The following is a 5,909-nucleotide window of genomic DNA, read 5'->3' on the forward strand; positions in this document are numbered from 1 at the left end:
TTTTGCCTTGCTAAAATTGAGTCATTTCCAACCAACATGGTGGCAACCATCTCCACTGTACTCAAAAATGGAGAGGTAAACTGTGGTATATTTCTCCCACTCAGTGCCTGGTTTTTATTAGCATTTGAAGGTGAGAGAACAGTGAATAATGAAACCATGTGTGTTCCTGCCACCTCATCTGTGAATAAAAGAACACTCTTATCACACTAGAAGCTGGCTGGTTAAATTGTATTACAGTCCAGTTCACCAAATAAAAAAAAAGAAAGAAAAAGAACAAAACCAGTGTTATCAGAGTTCCCTTTTTTAACATAGAAAATACTGAGTGGGCCACCTACTATGTGTTTAACATCAGGAAAATATAGTATTTTAGAGAAATGCAGAATTTCAAATATATTAAGGGAACTTTTGTCTTCTAGGATGAAAAGGAAATTGTACACTCTTAGCATTAATGTTTTGGTCCCCAAAAGGACTGGAAATGGCATCCTTAAGTTGACTCATACCTGTGTAAACCCATGGAAATCAATGGAATTACAAAAGTGTAAATCTGTGTAGGATGACATTGTAAAGGTATAGCTCAGGGGTGGGGAACAGTGGCTCTCCAGATGTTTTTTACCTACAACTCCCATCAGCCCCAGCCATTGGCCATGCTGGCTGGGGTTGATGGGAGTTGTAGGCAAAAAATATCTGGAGAGTCACTGTTCCCCACCCCTGGTATAGCTACTTGGTGTCTCCCATTCATTAGGATTTGTTAGGATCACCACAGTAACAATTTACCAAACATTACCTGACCTTGACTGGAGAACACTTGCGTTGGCTGTATTCATCCATCACTGGATATTACACTATCATTATTATTTACCTCCTTGACATTCTTGTGCAGACAAAGCAAGAAGTTAGAAGGTGAATGATTATGATAGCCCAACAGCAGGGCAATATTCAGGGTTTTGTTTTGTTTGCAGCAAAAGCCTAGCAAAACTCATTTACATATTAGGCCACACCCCAATGCCACCATTGTTTCACATAGGGGGTTTTGTAGAAAAAGCCCAGCAAGATCTAATTTGCATATTAGGCCACACCCCCTATGTCAAGCCAGCTGGAATTGCATTCCTGCTCAATCATCATCATCATCATCATCATCATCATCATCATCATCATCATCATCATCATCATCATCGCCACATAAGAGAAGCCATGTTGAATCAGGCCAATGGCCCATCCAGTCCAACACTATGTGTCACACAATGGCTAAAAAACCAGGCACCATCAGGAGGTCCACCAGTGGGACCAGGGCACTAGAAGCCCTCCCACTGTGCCCCCCAAGCACCAAGAATACAGAGCATCACTATCCCAGACAGAGAATTCCAACAATATGCTGTGGCTAATAGCCACTGATGGACCTCTGCTCCATATGCTTATCCAATCCCCTCTTGAAGCTGTCTATGCTTGTAGCCACCACCACTTCCCATGGCAGTGAATTTCATGTGCTAATCAGCCTTTAGGTGAAGAAGTACTTCCTTTTATCCATTCTAACCCGACTGCTCAGCAATTTCATTCAGTGCCCACGAGTTCTCGTATTGTGAGAAAGGGAGAAAATATCATCCCTGCAATATTCAGTGATGTGCAGGTCCAGTATTTGAAGGCTGGTGAATGCATCTTTGCATGCATCTTCCACAGCAAGAACTCTGGTGTGCCAAGAACAAGCATTTTCAAACCCTTGCCTGTTCAGCTCACGTTCTGCTCACCAGTTGTAAGCAGAGGGTTAACTTTTGTCATGTGCTTCAGTTGTTTGTGGGTTTGATGGGTTACTTCCTGCATATCTGGATAGAACAGTACAGTTAAATCAATAGCATTCTGTGCACAAACATTCTTACAGCCCAGTGGAAATCCTAGTTGCCTCTCTCCATAGACATATCCCTGGTTGTTTTGAATGAAGGGTAAGTAAACCAATGGAGAGGGATTCTGGCTCAGTAGAAGAGCTTCTGCTTTGCATGCAGAATGCCCAGGTTCAATCCCTGGCCTCTCCAGTTGAAAGAACCAGGCAGTACGTAATGTGAAACACCTCTATCTAAGACCCTGGAGAGCTGCTGCCAGTTTGAGTAGATAATGCTGATCCTGATGAACTGATGGTCTGATTCAGTATAAGGCAGCTCAGTTAGCTATGAATAAATATCAGATTCTTTCAAAGGTCTGTTGAGGAGAAGGTGGGGGTTTTGAAGGAAGGAAGGAAGGAAGGAAGGAAGGAAGGAAGGAAGGAAGGAAGGAAGGAAGGAAGGAAGGAAGGAAGGAAGGAAGGAAGGAAGGAAGGAAGGAAGGACGGACGGACAATGAGTGATTGACTGAGTGGGGGAGGGGTGGAATTCCCCCTGCGATTCTTTTTTGTTTTGGGGGGTATTTTTATTTTTGAAATAACCTTTATTTTTAACATACACCAAACCAATAGAACAATACATTGAAACAAAGACAAATACATATTTGCTACAGAGAAGATTCAAATAAGGAATGGCGTGTATTAGACAAATAGCAAGTCCCGATAAGAAGGCTTATTAGGAGTCACATTTTGCTGAGTCAAATATGATACTACTGGAAACCATACTGCTGTAAATTTTTCTTGATAATTTTGTAAGTTAGACATGAGATGACAACTTGTAATTTTGCAATGAACAAAACTTTCCCACACCTTATTTTGCCAGGATGATAAAGAAGGTGAGCTTTTATCTCCCCATTTTGAAGCAATTATTTATTTATTTTTATTTATTGGATTCGATTTTTAGTCCACCCTTCCTGTAGAGCAGTAAAACAATCTGTGATTCTCATGGTCCCCCATTTGTAGATTTTTGATTCAAATTGTCTGAAAGGATGGAAACTATCTAGTCATCTGCATCTGTAATTCTCTGAAAATACTGCCTTCTACAACTCCCTTTAAAAAACAGCAATGGCATGGAACAAGAAGGCTCTGAAGTCTTGACTCTTCCTAATGGATTTTTTTTTTTTAAACTAAACTTTACACTATACAGTGTTGATTAATATTTGCATCTCTCAGGACACTTGAAAAGTACTTGTGCCAGATAGCACCTCATATCAAGGACTGTGCTATGCCGTCTATGCAGACTTCCGCATGTACAATAAGTAAACCCACCACATTCAATAAGCCTTATTTCCTGACCTAATAACTTTGCTTAGGAATGCAGTCTGCCCATGTGGACTTAAATTTGCCATGTGCATCAGTTAGACTTAGCTGGCATCCAGTCTTAAAGAGTTGTCAGCATAAATGTTTGGGGATGTAGTGGAAGAGAAAGAAAAGAAACCTTCTATTCAAATCCAATGTTTTGTTTAAGCAGGAACAAAATGTCCAACAGGATCTTTAAAAAAAAAAAAAAAAGCTTCTGAGGAGTTAAGGACAAGAACTTTTTCATACATTGGACTTTTTGCCATGTCTTATCTGTTCAGCAGGCAGGTTATAAAACACACAAGTCAGTGGCAAGATTAAAAGAGGGCAGGAACTTCATTTGAGGGTGGCCTTCAAGCTCGTGATTGTGTGATGTTTTACAAAGATGATCCTCAGCTAAACTGGAGCTCTAATTACATCCACAATTGTCATGAGAGGGGTAGGAGGATTCGGGAAATTAAACTCACTAAAAGTACCAGTGAGGATAAAGGTAAAATTGCACAGAGATTTCACCAACAACAACCCCCAACACACACACAACTTTTCAAGGTGAAGGCTACATAAAATCTGCTTAACTTTTTTTTTTTTTTTTTTGCAAAACCTTTTCAATTTGTTCACAACTACTTCTTTCCCTAATCCACTCCTCAGATACCATTTAAAAAAAAACAAAAAACAACAACACGAATGAGAGCTTCTTTTACCAGGCATCTTAGCCAATCAATGATCATGTGGGCAGCCTGATGACACGACTTTGTCACCTAGCCAATCAGGTTTGTTTGTGTACGAATGTTGCAAAACCCAGATATTTATTGGCAGTACAGTGCAACTAAATTTGGCTATGTGATGACCTCACAATAAGGACAATTTTTCCTGCTTTCACACTTGAGCATGCATACATTTCTTTAAAAACTCCTTTCAGATGCAAAATCTCCTCTCCCCTTTTTGGTTCAGCTTTCTAGTATGCTAGAAGGACATGTTCCATGAAATCCAAAACATGACTCACCCATGATGCTGAATAGTATGCTCTATGCCAATATGCTTGTAAGGGTCACCTTGACCCAAGCTGAATTGTTCAGGAGCAACGTGATTACAGCCATTCCAGTTAGCCCCCAGTAACACCCAGGAAGCAATGGGTAGACTCAGTGCTTTTTTGTAGGAAAAAAAGTCCAATAGTACCTCATTTGCATATTAGGCCACACCCCTGTCCTAGGAACAAGTGGCTGACACATGGTGGGTTGGGCCAGCTGGAACTCTGGCCAACTCAGGTGGAGCTCTGCTCCTGTGGGCACAGGTAGAAAAAAAGCCCTTGGAAAACTCCAGTCATGATGAGGACAACACCATGGTGTTTAAGAATACTGCAACTGAAAATAAGATCGTTCATTGCTGGGAAGCTTCTTCATCCCTTGTCTTTTCTCTGGCTATCTTAACCAGAAAAGGTAGCTCAGCAATATTTTACTTACAGTATTTGGTAGATATCATATGTTTTGGAGTTCTCCAATCAATCATAAGCTTATATGAAGGTAACTACACTGACGTCTAGGTTGTCTTATAGACACGGTGAACAGCTGTGTGGCTGCCTGGATCAAGTTACTGCCTTGTCCAAGCCTAACTGCTAGCATAGCTCCAGACACAATTTTATGCAGGAGTCAAAATGGTTCCCAGGGGGCATGATAGGTGGGTAAATGTCCTCTGCAGACATCTTGCACCTATGAAAACACTATCCTGGGTCCAACCCTTACTACAGATTTGGCATAGATGGACCTCTGGACAAAACAAGCTGATTTTATCAAAACTCTTTTTGACATTCCTAAAACTTTCTTGAACTTCCAGTTTGGTGTAGTGGTTAAGTGTGCAGACTCTTATCTGGGAGAACCAGGTTTGATTCCTCACTCCTCCACTTGCACCTGCTGGAATGGCCTTGGGCCAGCCATAGCTCTCACAAGAGTTGTCCTTGAAAGGGCAGCTTCTGTGAGAGCTTTCTCAGCCCCACCTACTTCACAAGGTGTCTGTTGTGGGGGAAGAAGATAAAGGAGATTGTAAACTGCTCTGAGACTGTGATTCAGAGAGGACAGGGTATAAATCTGTGGTTGTCTTCTTCTCTAGCGACCACCAAATCTGCTTTTGATTCTAATTTAAGAGGAATCAAGTGATGGTCCAGAAGGATGAAGAAACACCCACAGGAGAAATCTCACTAGTGCCTTCTACAGATAACTCAGTTTTTCTGTCCTCTGCTTTATTCAATCTAAAAAAGGGGGGGAGGGGAGACTTCTCCCTTATTTGAATCAAATCCATGATTCGGTGCTTCAGTGGGTGCTTTCACACCACAACTGTTTGCAAGCAGATTTGTTATTCTTGCACAGTAAAACATCCAGTTGCAAAGTGTGTTCTTTAGTGTGTCTGAATGCATCCAGTCTTATATAATACTTAATACAGCAGCATCAAGTCTATATCACATGCCAGACTTTTCTTGAGCAGGGATGCATAGGAACGCAGTTCCAGGTGGCTTGGGGGAAGGGGTGTGGCCAAATATGCAAATGAGTTCCTGTTGGGCTTTTTCTACAAAAAGCCCTGTGTGAAACAATGGTGACTTCAGGGGGTGTGGCCTCCTATGCAAATGAGTTCCTGCTGGGCTTTTCTGTAGAAAAAGCCCTGAATACATGTATCAGTGCTTTATGTGGTCTATCTAAATAGCTTACAAAGCCTGGAAGACACACAAACACTATGCAGGATAATCCACAAAACA

General features: G+C 41.4%; 1 non-coding gene across 1 annotated transcript; it reads left to right on the top strand.

The window, feature by feature from the left end:
• The first annotated feature begins 1,948 nt into the window (after positions 1-1,948).
• On the top strand, positions 1,949-2,024 carry TRNAA-UGC (transfer RNA alanine (anticodon UGC)). Its single transcript has one exon. It is a non-coding gene; the product is annotated as a tRNA-Ala (tRNA).
• Positions 2,025-5,909: the final 3,885 nt, after the last annotated feature.

The sequence above is a fragment of the Heteronotia binoei genome, chromosome 16 (assembly GCF_032191835.1).
Source record: "Heteronotia binoei isolate CCM8104 ecotype False Entrance Well chromosome 16, APGP_CSIRO_Hbin_v1, whole genome shotgun sequence".
Lineage (NCBI taxonomy): Eukaryota > Metazoa > Chordata > Lepidosauria > Squamata > Gekkonidae > Heteronotia > Heteronotia binoei.